Source organism: Bactrocera latifrons, unplaced genomic scaffold (genome assembly GCF_001853355.1).
Source record: "Bactrocera latifrons isolate USDA-ARS-PBARC rearing strain unplaced genomic scaffold, ASM185335v1 scaffold_120, whole genome shotgun sequence".
Taxonomy (NCBI): domain Eukaryota; kingdom Metazoa; phylum Arthropoda; class Insecta; order Diptera; family Tephritidae; genus Bactrocera; species Bactrocera latifrons.
The window spans coordinates 922642-944578 of record NW_017534631.1 but is presented as its reverse complement, the minus strand read 5'-3'; the positions used below and the strand labels follow the sequence as shown (position 1 = coordinate 944578).

At 35.7% G+C, this 21937-nt stretch overlaps 1 pseudogene; it reads left to right on the top strand.

Moving 5' to 3' along the window:
• LOC108978331 overlaps positions 1 to 17622 on the top strand; it is a 57142-nt pseudogene extending 39520 nt beyond the window's left edge.
• The last annotated feature ends 4315 nt before the right edge of the window (positions 17623 to 21937 follow it).

Below are 21937 nucleotides of genomic sequence, written 5' to 3'. Positions count from 1 at the left end.
GCTGTAAGTGAGCTTTTGGAAATAATTTTTTATTCGAAAGTGCCATCAGTGTGTTCTGTGTTCATATTTATTGTTATACTTTCAGCGTGGAAATATCAAAGGCTCTCCGAATTTTATATATTTATTTATGTGTTTATTATGTTGCTGGATTCAAGTGAGTAACAACAAATTAAACCTATATCCATCGAAACACCTTTTCTAAAAAAGACCTATTTTCAAAAAATATACCACAAACCCTTTCTCAGCCATTTACTTCCTTTTGACTTTTATCAAATTGTTCACATACCCCAAACTGTTTTAAAGGGACATTGCATTACCTTTATTCTACTTTCTGTATTTAATCAACCACACGAAGTGAATTAAACACTCAGCTGAGGTGATTCCCTATAATTGGCTTCAAGTTTTATTACAGGTGGTAATTGATATTGAACAGTGTTGCTCATACAAAATTTTCGCACAAAGCTTAAACTTGATCGGATTATCGTTTTACCTCTTTTGAAGCAATGTTCAGATAGATTGGCAGCACTTACAGTGCAGCCTTGCGCCAATATGTCCTCTATCAAAAGCTCAATACATTTAATTTCTTCTTTCTAAATCTGTAAAACGAACCCGCTTCTTTGACATTTCTCTTTAGTAAGGTTTTCCACCACCCACCACCCGCCAATTGACCGCCTCGGTCATACGATTTTACGCCGTTAGAACATTTTTTGTGGGACTGTGTTAAGTATATAATCAATGCCAACAAGTCAGTGCCGATTGATGAACTTCGTGCCAACAATGAACACGAAATTGCAGCAGTATCGGCCGATTTATGCCGTCGGAAATTAGGTTCAGCGTTTGGACTTTTGCAAGCGTGCCCGTGGTGGCCATGTAAACGAAATCGAGTTCCATACATAATGGTATGGAATGTTCTTCCACAGAAAAAAACAATTTTATTGATATCCCAACTCGCCTCTGTAGCGCTCTTATTGAACTACCCTTATATGGTCCTTACTGAAAGCAACCCAATTGTGTTACTCCTCAATATCGTGAATAGGTTCCAATTGAACTAGTTTTAAACTGTGGTTCACGATATTGGGTTCATCAAAGAATACTTTGATTCCACTTCATAAGGGCAACTGTGAGTTTAGCAGCTGTACGTGTCAAGTTATCAGTAATAAGGTATACCAGATTTGATGTGCTATTGAAACAAATATGCCCACACATCAGTACTGACTTCAAAAACTGCTTTGAAATTACTTCAATCCAAATGAGTCAACAAACTTCTCTTAATATGTGCATTTCTGTCTGCTGATAGTCATCAAGGGTATTTAACGCTCCTAACTCATTGAATTTAAAAGTTCTACTCATAAACTTTTCTGAATTTTACATTCAAAAATATCCGTAAAAATATGCGCATGGTGAGATATGCATTTACATATGTATATCTAAGACACTGAAACATCACTCTGAGCAAAAAGGTGAACAAAACCGAAAACCAAAGTGGATCTGTTAATTAATTTATCGTTGTCGTAAACGAAAACTTTCCCTACAACTTTTCATGCATTTTGGTGCAAATGAGTAAAACTACTCAAATGTCATAAGGAATGTGGCATACTTTTCGGCACTTGAGTTTTTACCTAGCTGTGGTGATTGCATTTTCTTCAGGAGTCCCTTTTAACGTCAACTTGTGTGGGGTTTCTGTGTTGAATTCAAATTTTTTGTATTATTTTAGTACATTTTGCTGAATATATTTAAAATTGTAATCAAAACTGCATAAAACTAAATTAACCTGTTTTGCATTTTCTTTTGCACGGTCCTTCCAAACATTGGGAACAATCAAATATGTGCCGAAATGTATAAAGGCACTGATCCCACCGTCAAAACCCAATTCAATAAATTCTACGTGTATCCAATGGATAATGTCAGTATACTATTCGCGGTTATAAAGGTAAACAAAGCGAATATTTTTTACTACATTTAAAGTGTTATGTAAGTAGTGAGATATGGCATCATGACCGTAAAGGCCTTAAATTCATAAGAATTTTTAAATTTAGAAGTTGTTGTCATATAAAAGGGATTTCGAATCATTTAGAACATGAATGTCAGTAGTAAAATTAAATTAATTTTTTACGAGCTATGTTTTATGCTATATACATATAATAGGGGTACAATCCAATACACCTACTGTGGGCAAAAACTGATACTACTTTTTAATTTGTATTTAGTATACGATTGTCTTTCTGATGTATATAAAGTGCATTTGGCGATGTTTACGATGAGTGAAATTATTCAACAAAGAAGTTCCATTAAGTTTTGTGCGCGGAATGAAATTTGTTCGGTGTTGCGAGGAAGTGTTTTTGATTGGTAGAAATTAATCAAATAGGTGGCAATAAAACAAAAGAATTGGTGCTTGAAAATTGACGATTACTAGTCAGAGATCTTACTGGCATAGTTGGAATTTCAGTGAAAATCATTTTGAAAGATAGTGTGAGCTTATCACATATTCATAGTGTGAGCTTAAGAATATGTGATAGCGCGAATGGTTCCAAAATCAAAATTCGAAAAACAGCTCTCATTAACGTGTGTGAAACCATGGTTTCTGGCTACCACGATTTCATGAAACGTATTTTACCGTGATGGATCTAGGATGTACGCTTACGACATGGAAACAGACGATCAATCGGCCGAATATCGTAGCTAAGGTGAGACGAAGCCGAAAAAAAACGTCAAAGCACATCAAAAATTTTCAATTTTCTTCGATTATCGAGGTGTGGTGCACTCTGAATATCTTTCGACCGGCCAAACTGTCAACAAGGAATGCTATTTAATGTTATGCGTCGTTTTGCGCGAAGCTATTCGTAAAGAGAGGCCAAATGTATGGACCGACAACTCTTGGTACTTGCTCCACGATAATGTAGTGTCACATACTATATTGATTATTTGTAATTATTCGCAAATTTTCAACCAATATCATGCAATAAGCACCGCATTTGCCTGATTTAGCTTTAAGTGACTTCCAGCTATTCAGCAAACTCAAACAACCGATCCGGAGAAACAGTTTTGAGTCGATTGAATATATTATTAAAATTAAAAAATTATAACAACACCATTGGGAAGTAAAATTCTTCTACTTTATTGGCGTACATAAGACTTACGCGCTTATAGCGCGCCAGTCGTTCTTCCTTTTCGCTGTTTGACTCCAATTGGAGCCAGTCCACTTGATCTTCCTCTTGCTCTGCTTCTTCTTACGGTTACTGCGCCGAATGCTCTCAGATGCTTTTCGAAGAATACCCTCAAGTTGTGAACTGCTTGATCCATGTATAAAGAAATCGTTTCTGACCATTCCCAGTGATTGGCGCTCAGAGAACTTTCCTCAGTTGCGTGATCTTCTACACATGGTTCCATCTTCCCTGGGATCTGGGAAGTAAACAGACAATTTAATAAGTTGGTATACACAAATATAGTTACTTCCAGCCTGCAAACACGGAGGAAACCTATGTAATGTATTATTGCCTTTCCCCTGTGAACATTCTATAAAAGCGAAATTTCGAAAATTTTTACTATTTTATACGTAGGTCTATCAAAAAATCTAGTAATAAAACAACTAACTTACAACGAATAATATTAATATTTTTTGTTACTGGTCTTCACTTAACTAACTTAAAACTGTTAATGTGAGTAAAATTCCCAAATTCTTATAGAGCAAAGAGAATAATTAACACTAAGTTTGTAATACCCAGAAGTTCAAAGCCCCTGGATCCAGCTACGTGGACATAGACATTGCAAGAGCCTGGAAGTTTTCAGAGTGCTGGATCTTTACGACCATATGTGATATAGGAGAGAGTATACATACATAGAGCATAGGTCGCAGTTGAAACCTCAATTAATTTCTCTCTATCTATCTTTACCCAGAAGGAAACGTCGGAGACCCTATAAAATATATTTACAAATAAATAAGCAGCTTAACAATCTGCTTAAATTAAGCCATGTCCGTATGTCTGGACCAATCTGAAATGTTCACAAGTCCTTTTCTCACAAAGAAGCTGTCCATTTATTAGAACTCTCGATATCGGATGACTATAGCATAAGTCCTTGTACGGCATGATATTTTATTCGTCGAGATATCTTCATGAAATTCGGCATATTTTGTTACCTCGCTACAATCTTCGGGCATATTGTTAAAGTCGACCATATTACTTATAGCTTCCATGCAAACTGACTTATGAAAAACAGAATAAAGAAAGAAAATATATCTTCCATAATCCAAAAAAAAATTATTCTCAACGTTCTTCCTAGTTTTTAACTTAATAACGACTGGTTCACAAAGAATCTCATCAGTTAGTTTATTTGGTTGAATATGAAAATCCCACATTCCGAACTTTATTAAGAGATGCGAAAGATTAAATTCAGCCCGACAACTGAACCCTTGAGTTCTTAGTCATCAATCTCCATGATGTTTGAAAGAAAGAACCACTACGGAAATAACTTAAATCCGTAATTCGTGGTATCATCGCCGCATACTTAGAAACTTAGTCATAAAAATCTGTTTATAATTTTCAATGGGTTTCACTGAGTTATTAAGAAAAACATCCGCAAAGCAACTTGTCAAAATTCTAAACCATTTGTTTGCACGATTAGATAGTATAGCCGAGGTAAGTAAAAATTAAATAAATTTATTCAATTTCACCCCTTCACATTATTCTTTAATTAGTTCTCTTTTACAGCATAGATTTCAAACACATTACGAGTATATGAACGTATTTCCTTTTACAAATTTCGAAAATATAATCCTAGAAATAACAGACAGATGCCAAATCATATCCGGTAACTTCCGATACCTTGCAATAAAAGGCCAAAAGAAGAGCTTATCTATGCCTTCTGGGTATTAAAACGGTCTGACAATTTATCCTCCAATCCTTTCACATAATTAATCACAAATTCTGAAATATGTCGAAACAACTATATGGGTTCACGAAGAGCGTACCCTTATTTACATAGCTTTTTGCAGAGCAATCCCATGCGTCTGCGGCATTATAATATCATTTAGAATATTTTTTCAAATCTTCGTTTATGATTTGAAGCAGTTAAAGATACAGTTTTTATTGCGCTCTATTTTCTTATGAGTCTCTTGACCATTCAATCTACAGTATACATTAACTGTACATATGTACATATGTCTGTCACTTAGCTTGAATTACTTTGGCATTTATCGGAAGCAAATAGCGCACTTAAGTAACGGCATCATCTGTCACTGTTCGCACATACCCGACACCCAATTTACAGCGTCTCCCCATACATACTATAGATGGTTGACAATAAAACTTGAGCTATATAGTTAAACCTGCAGACACAAGAAAACCAACAACAATAATAAACAATTGATCAAGTAGTCAACTGAAGCCAAATTGCTAAAGATAAGACAAGAATGTAAATATACAATTTTTACGTTTTTTCCGGTTTGGCCCTGGACGTTGATGCATCGTATTGTGTCCGCTATGGTTGTTGTTGATGTTGTTATTATTGCAACCACATGTTGACGCTGTGACAATCACTGTGTGCGTGTGAAACTCTTGGGCGATTGCTATTACTGTGTGTCACAGTTCGAGAGCGAAAATTGGAAGACGCGACCGGATCATTGCGGTGTGCAGTGTGGAAAGTGGACTGCATATGATAAAGGCCATCACGGATGTGTGGCTACATACGCCTGTAAGTATAATATTCTATAGACAAACACATACAGTTAAATGTTGTTTATATATATGTTTTTAGGGAATGTTTGCGGTAACAAAATACGTATGCTTGCACGATATTCACGCAGAATGACGCAAAGCAGAAATATGGTTTCAAATTCAAGCACTTAATGCAAGAATAACAAATACGTTACACAACATTTTTCACTTACATATAATATTTATAAGCTTTATGATATAACTCAGATTTTGAGATACATATTTCAAATACTTATATTGTCTACATCTGCAACTTAAGAAACTCAGTCTGAAATCTGCACTGACAACAGCGCTACAGTTGCTACAAAGTACAATAGCTTTGTTCACCTAAAGGTTGTTTGCAACATCTACATAAAACTAATCGAGACCGATAAAGGGTTACGGCTGCATTAACGATCATGATGACGAGACGAATTGAATAACGGATGACATCCATCAGTCCCTCTATCTGTATAAGCAATAATTTGAGTAAAAATTAACACATTAGTGTAATTTGGGGTTGATATTACTGGAATCGGAATCATTTAAATTGGTGTATACTGTTATGCTATTATTATTATGTTACTTTATATTACTCTATGAAACTAAAACCGTGCCTACTTCCATATTACAAAAGCGCCTCTTATAAATTTTCGATTGAATTAATCGTTTAAAATATCTCTTAAGTTATTGTCAATTCTCAATGCATATCAATTAGTCTGTAGAGCAATGGAAGTTAATCTTGATTCCAGATGAGTCCAAATTTAATTTGCAGAACTCAGATGGAAAGACACTTGTACGAAGACTATCAAGAAAGCGTTTAGACCATCGATATTTGCAGGGTACAGTAAGCATGGTGGTGTGGGGATGCTTTTCTGGTCAGGAAGTAGGACATATTTATGAAATAAGAGGGAACATGAATAGGTTCCTATATAAAAATATACAGCAAACCCAACATTTTACCCCACGCTATTCAAAAAAGTGCCGCAACTGATAATGACTCCAAACACACGTCCAAAGTTGTGAAGGATTCATTTTTGGAAAAAAACAGGTTTATGTTAAGAGATGACTCGCCTAGTCTCTTGATATGAGTAATTTAATTTCATCCTTCACTATAACGCGATGCTTGAACCCAATCGTGCTTTCACTTTTCCAAAACCCAAATGATTTAAATCGAAAAAAGGCAGCAAATCACCTGTCAATATTTTTGCAGAATTTTATTTTCAATAAAATTGTTCATCTGCCATATAATTTCTCCAAAATACACAAAAAATTAATAGGAACTATATCCACCCAGTTTTTGTACTACAGGTTCACTTTATATAAATCATAGAAATACGAGTACACATTGTTATCGCCAAACTCAGCCTTTAAAACCTTGCTGTATTTCAGCGACGCTTACAAATATTTATGTATGAAACATGCACGAGTGTATACATATACATGTATTGTATGTAGTTATAGCAGGAGCGGTGTTTTTCTTGACCGGCAGTTGGCTTTATTATGTTTTCATACTATCGCTATCGAAACAAACCAAAAATTTACAACCAACATGTGAGCACACAACGTTTGCCCTTGTGTGTATATGTGACTTTTCACCCCGATTCGTATGAGTGCTGATTACATGCATGTATATATGTATATATATAGGTGTGCTGCTGACACGAGCGTTTCGAGGTTCGACGTAACGGCGTCAATGTTGACAATTCATTTGCATGGAAATCGCTTTGAAAGCATTTTGCCCTGTCAGCAGCAAACAAAAATGCACCAAGCAGTCACACACACGCACCTGTCCAATAATGCACACAATGGCCAGCTAAATGCTTGTGATTTTGGCAGGTGAAAAATTATTAAATTTAAGCTTAAACTACGCGATAATGCAACACAACGCGAAAGCGTAAACAATTCCTACAAAAAGCGATGAAATCTGTAAAGTACTGAACTCTGTGCATCTCAACTAACCAAGCGCTTTCAGCGTCTGCAAATTATGACCTCTGGGTCTTTTTGTTTGCATTGGCTTTGAAACCTACTGGTGCTTCCGAATCCTCTTCGGAACATTTGCCTGTAAATGCATGAATGAGCATGGGTGGTTTTTGCTATATTTTTGTATATGTTTGGATGTACATATGATTTATGTTGTTTAGAAAGTGTACGTGAGTCCAAACCTGGGGCTACAAGCACAACTTTAACCATTTTATGACCCATTTTAAAACTATAAACTGTTGCAAACGCCAGTTCATTTTACACGTAAGACATTGCATCCCTATACAATATAAACTGCACATGTGAATTCAAAATGCATGCGTTATATAAGAACCTCAAATAGAGAATAAAACCTCAAACTTTTGGCATTGATATACCTACAGCCTTTAAAAGAAATTGACTATTGAATAAAACAGATAAGCCATGAATAATATTCTGCTGAATCTATATTTACAAGACTTAGCTTTGATACGGATTGTGGTTAGACATTCTTCATTAAAGTGAAGTCTCTTTCACAGCACGAATCCCGCAACGTGTTTATGCTAGTTTATAAGACCATTGCATTTCTTATGAGGGGTAATGACAAATTTTACTCTTACGGGAACGTCAACTAGATACATATATGCGACGATACCTTTCTAATGTAAGTACAGAATATTCTAGGTGTATATCCTTAAATTATAGTCCTCAATTTGTGTTTCATCCGAGGCTGTTGTCTCTTTTTCTTTGGAGGTGGTTTCTACGTGGCAGCTAAAAGCTAGTTGTCTTGTCGTTTAAAGCTTGTTATGTATAACAGTTGTCTGGAAACACATTGCCCTCCTGAATGAAAAGTTGAACTCTTAGTTGAAAGTACCACTTAAATGAAATATATAGTTTTGTTAAGTTTAAAGCAACTTCTTATTCCATGGGTTACATGGTTTTTTTCCGAGTAAAAAAAGTATTTTTTCTTAATAAATTTTTTCCCATATAAAAAATTAAATATTTTATTGGAATATTTTACTGTTGAAAACATACACTATTAACAATAAAATTCTGAAATATTTGGAAAAAAATACTTAAAACCCTGCCATTGCGACGCCATTCCCAGTGGCCCCTCGGAAAATAATGTGTCCCCGCTGGCAGGATAACTCCTTGAAGAATCATCTAAAGTTAAAAAATACGTGCTTTAATTAAAACCTAAACGTGGAACTTGAACGAAAGAAAAACCTCAAAATTGGATTTTTGCAGACATTTTTATAAATTTAAATTTCAGTTAAAATTTCGCGATTTTGTTTTTTTTTTTTTTTTATTTTTTGTCAAATAGTTGTAATCGTAAAAAATCTGCGCCTAAGTCATCTCAAAGATGATACGAAAAAAGTTCGAATTTTTCTGAACTCTCACTCATGTAACCTCTTAAATTTCTTTAGTTAATGTCAACAAAAAGATTAACATAAAAAGAAATACAACAAAAACTTAAAACCTACACATTCTCGAAACAATCATAAATCTTCATACAGAGTGCACTAATAAAATTTTTTGGTTGATCAGACTACCCTTAAAATTAACTTTAAGTTTGAGGCGGGTTTTGATAGATTGCATTAACTTTGATATGTAATATTCCAATTGAATCTTATGCCACTCTTCGAGTAGGGCAGAGTTCAGTGAAAAAATTTCTTCTTTAGGTAGAACATACAATTTTCGAAAGGGTTGACATAAGTTATAGTTATGTTGTTTCACAAAAAAAAAAACATATTTTAACTAAGCAAAAGTTTATGATATTATCATTTAAAGGCAAAATGTGAACTTTAATGTCAGTGTGTAAAGCGTTTTTCGAAAAGCTGAAAATTGCCTCGTTTCACTCTACTTATCCCCTTAAGTTAATTAATTATTTAAAAATGAAGAGAGTTAATTACTTCCATCGAAAATGTCACTTTATTTACTTACAATTGCATATTTTTCATTATTCTTTTTCATAGAGGAACCAGCTTTTTGAGAACCGCAAAAAAGTGGAGTAATTTTCGAAGATTACTGCAGTAAAAATATTTGTATTTCATATGCGTTTGCATAGTACATACTAAAATATGTGAAATTTTTTTTCATGCAAATAAAATACAAATATCGCAATTTGCCTTATAGTAACAATTTGCTTTTTTTCATCGAACTCTCACACAGGTCGATTTGAATATACGCCTCTGTATTCATAACGGCTCGGTGATGTATGGTCGAACGATGTTATTATTGCAAATCACATGGAATCTGGCGGTATTCCCGGTGAGTATTAAATTTGCAATATATCTTTGGACACATGGCAGGAAAAAGTTTAAGCGAAAAACTTTCGTATGTACTATGAACATAAAATAAATTTTAACATGATTTTGGTTTCATTTTTTTGTTAGAATATGAACGCAAACAAGCATATTGGTTATATGTGCAATAATATAATATGTACATCAAACCAAAATCAATCAAATTGTACATAGCATTTTATAAGAATATTTAGTAAAAAATTAAGTAGAATATTACGATGACAGCACGCCTTTAAATGTAAAGCATTAATTTTTAAAATGACAATTAGTTTCTCTACATTGTTTTTAAAAATCAATGCACTTGGCTGAGCGATGATCAAACTGCTTTACCCTATCTGTAAAAGACGTTTTCTAGACATTTACAAACTAATCTTCTTATTTGGTCCTTATTCGAGCCAAGTTTCTATACGACTTTTACTTATAACAATTAACGTTTAGTCTGGTAGTGAACCAGGATAGGTCCCCGTCCTGCTATATGGCGTAGAGGCATGCACGATGACAACATCTGATGAGTTGGCTCACGAGAGAAAAGTTCTGCGCAACAATAAAAATACTGCAGTCGATGGAAAGATAAGCTACAAGATATACAAGTACAAAATCTGAAGACTGCGGTGGATGGATACAAAAACCTTTTATAGTTTGACTTTAGTGACGATGGATGTGTTACCAGTAGCGCGGTCACCGTGAAATTTACAATTTAATCAATTAAATTTGAATCATCCCAATAATTAAACGTAATAGAGACCTTTTGGCTTTCTCCAATTATTTGATGTACCTTAGAACCATAGAAAATGTCCTACATCATCTTCGTCTTCTTTGTATTGGGACCGGATGATGTCTACTGTTTCAAAAAATCTTTGGCCTGGGAATCCATATTTTGCCGATGATCATGGTCACGGAATGTTCTTAAACAGAAACAAACACTGCTATGAAGTGGTCTCACAGGTGAACTTGTTCTACGAAGTGAGCTAACGCGGCTCCTATTACGCTGAGCTTTTGCAAGATTATGATATTTTCAAAGTTACCCTCCGTCGCGACGTTTTCAGGGCACCCAGTCGTGGCTCACCAAATAATAGCGTGGTACATGAACCCTATCAAATTAAGTCACCATTAACAGTATCCAAGCGTTTTTTGATTGACCTTCCAAACAAGGCGGTCACAGTCGGTCAAAATTAAAGTACGAGTTCGATTTGGACGAAATTTTAACAGTATCCGTCTATAAGAAAGCGCCATCGTTAATAGAAATATTTAGTAGTAAATTACACTCGAACAATATATAAACATCTAATCAATCAGTTCTACTAGAGATGCTCTGGCTCGAGTTTTTCGATAAAATACATTTCACGGAATTTTATTGCTTCTGCGTAGAATTATCTTTTCGAATAAATTGTTTTTCATTGATGGAAACAGTAAAATAACCAAGGTAATCTAAAAGGTCATCCATTTCAAGGTTTCCTACTTTTTTAAAGAAAAAACACAGAAACTGTTTGTTATCATTCGAGAGACCATTCTTTCGTATCTATTTTTTGGAGATTATCTCTTTCAAATCTGGCCGCGGCCACGTCTCAGATGACCCACCCGTTGAGTTCAATTTTCGATGACTCATTCGAGCATTTCGATTTGTAACTGGCATGATGTTTTGCTCCAAGGCGAAGCGGAATTGAACTCGCAGACTTTAGACTTTACATACCCCACAGAAAATAGTCTAACGGTGTGATAACACACGATATCGGTAGCCAATCGACCGTCCCAAAAGATGAAATTAGCTGATGTGATGTGTGGAAAGTTCCGCCGTCTTGTTGAAACTAAATCAAGAGATCAAGAGCTTCAATTTAAGGCATCAAATAGTTGATTAAAATCCCAACTGACGTTTGAACGACGATATCGGTCGCCAGTGACGGTTACGTTCTCACCGGTACCATTGCTAAAAATATATGGACCGAGGATTCCACCGAGTCACAAACCCTTGTTTTATTCTGGATTCTGGCAGCTCTTAAATCTCTTCAGGTTGCTCTTCGTCCCAAATGTGGCAATTTTGCATGTTTACATGCCAATTGAGCCAGAAATGGGCCTAATCTCTGAGCACTGAAGTGCGTCAATGAGGCATATGAAGTGAAGCCGGGCAACGACAGTAGCCATGACAATCACTTGAAAATGAGGAACATCAAAACATATCTCATCAAGCGCACCGAACCATTACGGTAAGTGATGGAAGCAGAATCCGAAATGCATAAATAAACAATTAAGTGAAGTGCCGCAAAGCTACGCCCGTCATAGGCTAAGACTGTTTCAACTAAATTTTAAATAACTTCACACACACAAACAAATAAATGTGAAGATATGGTGACAGTAATGCTGTTACAACATCTGCTAGCATAGTTGCAGCGCGGTTGCAGAAAAATAATTCGGTGAACTCGCTGCCAAATGCAATGAAATGTGTAGCTTTGGGTAACGGTGACGTGTAGGTGATGACATTAATGGCCCCAGCAGTAGCGGTGCCGGTGCTGCGGATTCAACTGGCTTATCGACTGTCACGTCGCCGACTACGATGATTGCACCCATTAGAGCGGTCGGTCAGCAACCGCTAAAAATGAAAGGCGCAATAACGCGTTCGCTGAATCTGTTAAGCACAATCGACCCGAAAGCATTAATTACTGGGGATGAACCGATCACGGAATGGCAACCGGAAATCCCATTAAAAAATGTACGTACGTAAAAAATGTATGTATAATTTCTTTTATACCTTACACACACATGAGTCTGCATGTGTATATGTATATTTGGATTTTTTGTTTAGCTGTAGTGGCAATACTTGCCACGAAAATTCGGCGAAATTCATTCATGTTACTTGTTACACGATTGCTGGTCCACATATGTACAGTATATTTTGTGTGAGAAAATAATTTGAAGCTAGCGTAACAAACAAGAATGACTGATTAGTATCGGCTTTGAGACGGGTTGATGAATAACTGCGGCGTGTGAACTGAATTCAACGGTAGAAACATAGAACTATTGCAAGCTTTTTGCATGTGCAAGTTTTCATAAAGGAATTGCCTTCTAAAAGTCAAATGGATATACAGTCAAACCTGTATAAGCGAGAGTTCAAGGGAGCACAATCTTATTCTCGCTTAAAGACGTTTCTCACTAATCCGAGTTTCTCGCTAATGCACGTGCATATGCAGTGTTTCGTTCTTATAGAGGCACGCAGCAATAACAAGTCACAGAATGTATGATTGTATTAAACATGTATATATTTAATATGATAAAATTATATGCATGATATCCACAACATTTGACATGATGTAGAGCAGAACTTTCCTTCACAATTGACAACTATAAATTGAGTAAGTCCGACAAACAGGACGGTAAACAGGCACACTTGTCCATTCGAAAAGAATGCCATAGAGTAACAGTAGGCACAATATTCTATTTCGTGGAACTAAAAATGAAAAAACAATGGTCGGAAGTTTCACAAAAGTTAAGAATGAGTCATAAAATTGCATATGTTAAACTTGTAAATAAAGTTCGTCTCTCGCTTATAGAGACCAGATAAGTAGCAGTCTCACTTCCGGAGGTCTATGAGGCAAAAACGACTCTCTTTGTTTCTCACTAATAGAGGTTTTGGAAGCTTAAAATGACATGTCCTAGCTATTACTCTGACTTTTAGAGTCTTCTCACTAATCCAGTTCTCTCGTATCCAGGTTTGACTGTATCTGCTTACTTCGTTTATAAAATCGTACATTATTCTGAGTAAAAGTTATTGAGATAGAATACTTCTCTCGGAGTTGGTTCTTTGGACAGCTGATAATTCGTTTATATATTGTTGTGCCACTCTTAAGCAAGGCTTACAAATCGTGCAAATTTATTACCAATTCATTAAATTTTTTTCAACTATGAAGCTTACTTTTTGTTAAATAGACATGTTAATAAACAAAATTGTCGTATTTGGAATGATTATGTTCTATAAGACTGTATTGAAGCCAGTCATAATACTACAGTCAATAAGAGACGTCAGAAAGCCTTGCTTAATGACTTTTACAACACGACGACGCTACATGCTCTACAGCGAACGAAGCAATACATTTTTTGAAAGATACTTTTGAGGAGTGCATTATGGTATATCACAGCGTGAGCGCCAAGATCGAACGATTTAACACCTGTGGACTAAGTTCTACAAGACAAAAATGAACATAAATGTAATATAAGTAAGTGTCATTTGCCAGCTTATTATTTTAATTGGCAGCATTGTGAATATCCATAGTGAGATTATACCCCATTAGCCCAAATACCTAACATTCTTCTGTTTCTTTCCGTCAAATAACATATCATAAATCCGTTGAAGAAAACGGTTTTATACTTTATTGAATCGCTAATTTTGCCAATACTTTTTCAAGTAAATTTTATTTACGTGACAGCGAACCGATGACGGCAATTTTAACTTAGACGGAATTTTTAATAACTTTTACACTCTCATTAAGTGCTAACTTACCTGTTTCATTAGTATCATCTTCTAAGGGGCGGCATTACCGAAAGTGTAAGCTTTATTAAGAAGTTCAGGATTACCCTCCACAGTATGGCTGAATAGAACAATACCGCTCTCAAGCTAATGCTTAAGTAATCAAGTGGTACACCGATGGCTCACAAACGTTGGAGGGAATTGTCGCAGGAGTAACCGGACTAAGCACCAAGCTCTTCATACCTATGCGAAATTTTCTGAGCATATTCTAAACAAATGTGTTTGCTTTACGTCGGTACACAGAGATAAAACTCCAACACAACTATCGCAAAGAACGTATTAATATATTCAGCGACAGTCAAGCGGCAACAAAAGCGATCTCTGCGTACGAGATCAAATCGCTATTGGTGCAGGCGTATATAGAACGGCTAAACAGTCTATCAGATCGAAACCAAGTGCACCTTATCTGGTTGCCGAGTCACAAAGATATAGCCGGGAATGGACTGGCTGATGACTTTGACCACTCCGCAGCATCTCACCAACATGCTAGGACGGGTACCTTTCATTATGGTTGGTCTCTGCTCCGCAAAGAATGGGCAGGGAGGGTTATTGGCAACAATCTTACCATAATCAGCAATAGACAAGCGACACTCAAAGCGATCTCAGCTTACGAGATTAAATTGCTATTGATGCAGGAGTGTGTATGGAAAATCGGCCGAACAGCCTAACAACCTGCAACCGAGTGCATCTGATCTGTTTGCCAAGTCATAAAGAAATATCCAGGAACAAACTGGCTGACGAACTGATCGAAGCCGTGCATTGCGTTGGGTCTTCATATCAACAACCTTATTATGGGAGCTAGGAGTTGGAGAAAGATATTGATAGCAATCTACAGGCATATGCTGGGCAAAGTTAGTAATGGGTGGTTATAATCTCACAAGTCTCAAAAGTATTATACAGCAGGCTTATATTGCAGACTTAAACAAAACATAACTTAGATAAAGTAGTGATAAAGGCCCTTGGATCTATATATCCTCATAGAGATCCCATTTCCGCTATAGTGCCAGCAGGAATTCAGAATTTGTTAGAATATTACGAATTTGGGGGAGCGTGTGAAAGAGGGGAGGGCGCAAAATACCTTAATCGTAATGCAATCCTCAACTGATTCACATTCTATTCTAAAACCTATTGCTTGAACTTTATTGTCTAGTTGGCAGAAGTTTTAGTAAATTCTACCCGAAAAATTCTTGTTGAAGTAGTTTTTGTTATCTTTGAAATACAATTTTTCATTCCTGATTTGAATATGTGTCTACTTAGTTCACTATTACCTCTTTATTCCTTATATTATTTTTAAACTAATATGTATCTATTCTCCAAATCACACGCGATTCCACAAATAAAAGCTTGGGTTCGGTCTTACTACATATGTACATATGCTCATGTACTCAATGCCTACGACAAATCGACCCACAATTAAAATATGAACTCTCAATTTCTTTGCATTTAATTATTCCTTAATGAAGTATTTCTTATTTTCTATTTCTTTTTCACCTTTTCTACATTTGTTCTCGCTTGAAACCTCATGCCACCACTACACCTCAGGTCACTCCGTGTTTGGATATCAATTGGAAGGAGCAAGCTGAACGTGAATTAATTAATATGAAATCGAATCGTGCACTCAACGACACATTAATTAAGGTGAATATACGTTTGTTCTTTTATTTGTCTTAAACATAATTTGGCACAGAAATAACTCGACTTATTTTCAGAATATTTTGCCCAATCATTTATCTTTTCTATGAGCACACGGATGAATTATATTCGAAAAATCATTCAACATGCTTTGTTATGTTTACATCCATAGCTAACTTTCAGGATTTCTACTCGGAGGAAATGAAATTCTATGTAAGTGGTATTCGGAAGCATACTGTTTGCTTTAAATGTTCTTTTGAAGATCATGTGTTAGTTTCTAAAATTAAACTTTTTTGCTACGTGATTTTCTACAGCCTACATAATTAACAGAAAACAGGATAATTATCGAAATACTGATTCTAACCCATCAGTTTCAACGGTTATTATTATTATTTTTTTTTCGATAATATAAGTAACCTTTCAAATAGGTCTTCTTGATTTCAATCTCCTAATTTTTAGCATATGGGAAAGAAGGAAATTGTCACTAAGATTCTGTACGGTTCGCTGAGAATAATTCATAGCGTAATTCTTTTCATTTATCCAAGAGCGTTTCTTTAGTGAAACTGCAACATTGTGTCTTTTTTGTCATAGCTACTTCTTGTACCTTCCTGAATCTAACCTCATAATTTTACAGGCGAAACGCAGAAAATCAGTGCGAGACCATTAGATATACTGGTGCTAACTTTCTAATAATACTTCTCATGCAATTTTTTGCATCAAAAAGCAGAAACGACTGATGCGTATGCCCGCGAAACAGCGAAGACAGAGCTTGTGACCTGATGGAATTTGAATTTAATATGAAGCAAAAACTATAAGAGATCAACAAGAAAACATTCAATTTTGCATTTTCAACTGCAGTGGACCGCAGGTAAGCTGTGTGATTGGTACGCGCAAGCCTATCTACGAAACATATATGGATAATACGATAGCCTCACGTATGGACCGGCGGGAATTGGCGCAGCGGGTGTGTCACTATCGCAGACGCCCAACTTACAACGGCAGATATCGCATCATGGTTCGTTCAACGCCGTTATCTTCGGCATGCTGTAAGAATCGAAACGTAGCACGACTATTGTGGCCACACGCAAGTCATCTTAGCACATGTGTGGATTTATTATCACATACATTCATACATATATACTCAGATAATTTTATATATACATACACGTAAATAGTATGTGCATATGTGTAGCGTTATGTTAATATACCATTGATTCTATTTTGACCTCCCTTCATGCAATGCGATAAGAATTTCATTAATTCTGTGTTAATTTTTCGTCTTTGTTCACTTTGCAGAGCTCGTCCAACAACTCGATAGTTGCCGATGCATCGATCAGATTGAAACGACGCTGTCCAAACATAATAACGCTGCTTTATAGCCTATGCGTATTTGGGTCTAAGCTGCCTTGTGCAAGAACAACAACAACAATTTTAATTACGTAGTACTTACATAATGAACTTATTTATTGTTAATATTAAGCAATTTCTAGTTTAGACATATCTGAGAGTATATATGTATGTGTATCTTTCTGTAAAATAAACTATTTTAAATTAGGCGAAAATAGTGTTATGTCATCAGTTTTTTGGTATGCGAGATAAATTTTGGTCGTGGATAACTGCAAACTTGTAAAGTAATTAATTGTGAATATTATTGCAACCTTTCGGACCACTTGTCCTTTTTCATCAGAACAATGCACCGTGTTACAAGGCCATTTTGACAATGGCTAAGATCAAGAATTAAAGTTCGAATTGTTGGAGCATCCACCGTATTCCCCAGATTTGGCCCCCAGCGACTTTCATTTGTTTCTAGCACTCAACAAATGTATGTCTGGCGAGCGTTTCTCATCAAATGAAGAGGTCATAAAGACTGTTGAAGCGTATTTTGCAGATCACTCGGATTCTCACTTCTGGAATGGGATCCACAGATTCGATGATCGTTGGAGCAAGTGTATTAATGCTCAGGGAGATTATACTGAATAATAAAATCTATTTTGAATCATAAAATTGTGTTTTTCTTATCAAACGACAAAACTTATTGAACACACCCACAATAAATTTTTAGGAAACAAAACTTGATCATTTTCTTTACTTCGTGGTGGAAGGATTGTCTTTATCAAATAAAACACGGAAAAACATTATTTGTTTTGGTAATGGAAGCACATATTTTCGATGTTTTACAGAAATATTATGTCTTTATAGCAATGATGAGTGTATTAAGCACACGGGAGCTTAGGTAAGTATTGATCCAAAGCGATTAATTTTTGATACACAGGAACATTATTGTCAGGAAAAGATTCTCTCTGAATCTCATACACTGAACGATATTTTCGGTGAAAAGTCAACTATAGAGACCTAGACCCTAATTTTTGCTTATAAGGGCCCATACTCTAAAGGTATTATTCGGGCGAAAATTTATCCCATTATAATAAATACTTCATGATTTGAACTAAAAACTGAAAAAATCAAATGGAATCTGAAATGGCTTTATATGGGAAGTGGGCGTGGCTGTAGTTGGATTTCCCCCATTTTCGCACTGTGACATGGAATATCACGTAAGAATACCACGCACTTAGTTTAGTTGAAATCGGTCGGTAGAGTCCTGATATATGTGGTTTCACCAAAAAGTGGTCGGGTCTACACCCACCGACTCCCAAAAATTCTTTCATAGGTCAAGGATCGTCTCAGTGTGGGGCTCCGAAAAAACACTGATTTTCGCAATTTTTTTTAATGATGAAATTAACTAATCGATCTGAATTTACTTTTATAAATAAATACGTTCAAGACAAATACAATTTTTCATGTTAACTAATGGGTGTATAATAATTAAATATATTGTTGAAATGAAACGTAAACAAACGGTCTTGCACGATGCCCGAACATAAAATTTCGAACCTAAGCATAAAATTTCAAAGGATTATTAATCTTAGGAAAGTCGGTATCGCGCTATGGAAGTTAGCCCGTTTTTCGACGTTAAAACGTTTCTGCTCCATATTGCAACTAGATATCTTTAAAACTCTTCCGTTCAAAGTGGAAACCGTTTTGAAAAACACCATTCTGAGAAAAAGGCGTTTAAAGATTGGAGTGGCTATGCTCCTCACTCTGTTCTCTTTCTACAAGAAACACTGTAGCCACTGTAACTATTTGAATTTCGATTTCAAAATTTAAGAGAATGTTTATTACAGTATCGATATTTCGAAAATATCGCACTGCGGTTACAGAAGTTCCATTAATATCTGGAGTATTTTGTTGTTGATTTTTCAAAATTTGTTTCCCACAGGTGCCCACTGTTTATAGTTACAGCTTTATATCTAAGTTGTGGTGCTTTATAGGTTTTCGGTCAGTAGCGTTTTGTGGGCGTGGCAGTAGTCCGAACTCGACATTTTTTTTGTACTTATCATCATCATCATCATCAAATATCTTTTACTCGGGTTACAGCTAGCACGGATGGACGGACAAACAGACGTATTTTCAACTCATCGTGCTGCTCATTTATATATACTATACCTAATGCTAAATCTATCCCGTTTAACTCTAGGTGATACAACCCTATTATACTTCGTCGCAACAGGTTGTAAGAGTATAAATATATAATGTATATAAAAAAGTTCAATTGATAAATAATACTGCATCAATGGGAGCAATTGTTCAGCTTGTGTGCTGATAGGAGACATTTTTTCTATTATCATCATCATTGATTACAAGGTTGCTATAAACTGCGATTTTAATTGTGTACATACATATGTAATGCACTTGATCCAGTGCAGCAGCAACATGTTTTGCGCTTTCTGCTTGCTTTTTGCTTAGCGCAAGATATACACAAACTTATGTTTGGAAAAGTTCAACTCAATACACAAACAAATCCGTATGGCTTAATTGTTAAACTTTTATAGATAGCCCTATCAGCATTTGGAAAATTGTTTATTCATTTCTTACACGTTGGAACCGAGCTGGATTCAATTCGTTAATGTCTGTTCGAAATCACAATGTTTGAGAAATATGTCATTTATGTATGAAAAGACGAAATTGTTCAGACATAGTACATACTAGCGCCAGCTTCGATTCAGCTTTTATATCCTCAATTGAGTCAAAACGGTGTCTCCGGAGTGGTCATGTGAATTTGCTGAATAGCCAGAAGTTACACGAAGGTAAATCAGCCGAATGCATTGGTTGCGGCACGATATTAGTTGAAAATGTGGCGAAATGATCACGAATCACCAATGCAGTATGAAATGGTGACTTTCGCACTTCTTTGTTCAATAAATTCGGACATTCGAAGAATTGACTTTTAAAGCCTCATTTTGAAGAAAATTTGCATTGATTATACAGGTCTGCAACAAAAATGCTCTCTGCACGTTTACAACTGATTTATCATATATTCTTCTTTTTTATTGGCGTAGACACCGTTTACGCGGTTAAATCTGAGTTTACGGCAGCTCAAGTAATTTCAAAGCTGGAGTGTTTTCAGTCATTCGGATGGCACGATCTATGTAAATGTATTCGCGCTTGCCTATGGGCAAACGACCTTTCTCTCGAAAACTTGTAACATCGACTCATCAGATGTTGTCATCGTTCATACCTCTGCACAATATAGCAGGACGGAGATGTTGAGTGGGAAGACGCCTTGTCTGAAACCTCGTTTGGTATCAAACGGTCTGGAGAGGTCCCAATCAGATGGAGCTTTTGGTTTTACTGACCTTCAGTTCACACAGCCGTATTGGTTTTATTAGTTTTGCGGGGATATCAAACTCACATATAGCGACATAAATTCGGCTCCTTTTCGTGCTGTTGAAAGTAGCTTTGAAAACGGCGAAGAAGTAATGTGTGGCGATCCTTATTTCACGAGTCGTTTTTAAGATTTTTCGTACGGTGAATATCAGGTCAGTTATTCTGTTTGAGGTAAATTAAAGTTATTACAACATGAACGTGGCCATTATGATAATGTTCGCAGTAGTACTGTGTCAAAAATTTTAATTCGTCACTGTTTAGTAAATATTAATTCAATATGGTACAATATCTGAACTCATCATACGGGTTCTTTTATATTTTTGTGTCATATATTTCAACATTTAATCCATTTAATATTACGAACTTTGCATAAAAAAGTATAATTTGTGTATAATGGCTTAAAACTCGGAGGAAAGTGTAAAGTGGAGTTTTTGGCGACTATCAAATAAAGCAAATTGGAGGCCGATCTACATGCATAGATTCTTCAAATAAAAACAAAAACAAGCGTTAAAACAGTGTTGCTTTTCAATAGCGGTTTCCATACCTTCATTCTTGTCGATCATTCTGAATGGAGCCTACAAACACTTGGAGTTTGTTATTTGGAAATTTAAATATAAAATCCACGGTTGGAAAACGGTGTTACTTGGACAGCATTCTGAGTTTACCGAATTATTTTTATTTTTGAGTCTTTTGGTCACTGTACCAAAAAGTGTTGGAGGGATAAGAAATCCAATTAAAAAGGTCAGAGAGAAATTCTTAGGTAAAAATATACTGCATAAAAACAAGAAAAACCGGTAACTTTGGCTGCACCGAAGCTAATGTATTTGGTGGATTTCTTTTAAAAACTATGTGTCTAACTAAATCTAAAGACGTAACCGGCCGGTGGTTTTCATCCAAAGGAAAACATTTTACTAGTTCTTTTTAGCCGATGTGAACAATCTCTTCGGAGGTTTTAAACAAAAACAATAACTCATACCAAATTTCGTGATTTTATTTTGTCAAATGAAAAAGTTATCCATACCAGCACTAGATTCCGATAATTCAGTTCGTATAGCAGCTATATGCTATAGTAAGCCGATCCGAACAGTTTCTTCGTATATTACATT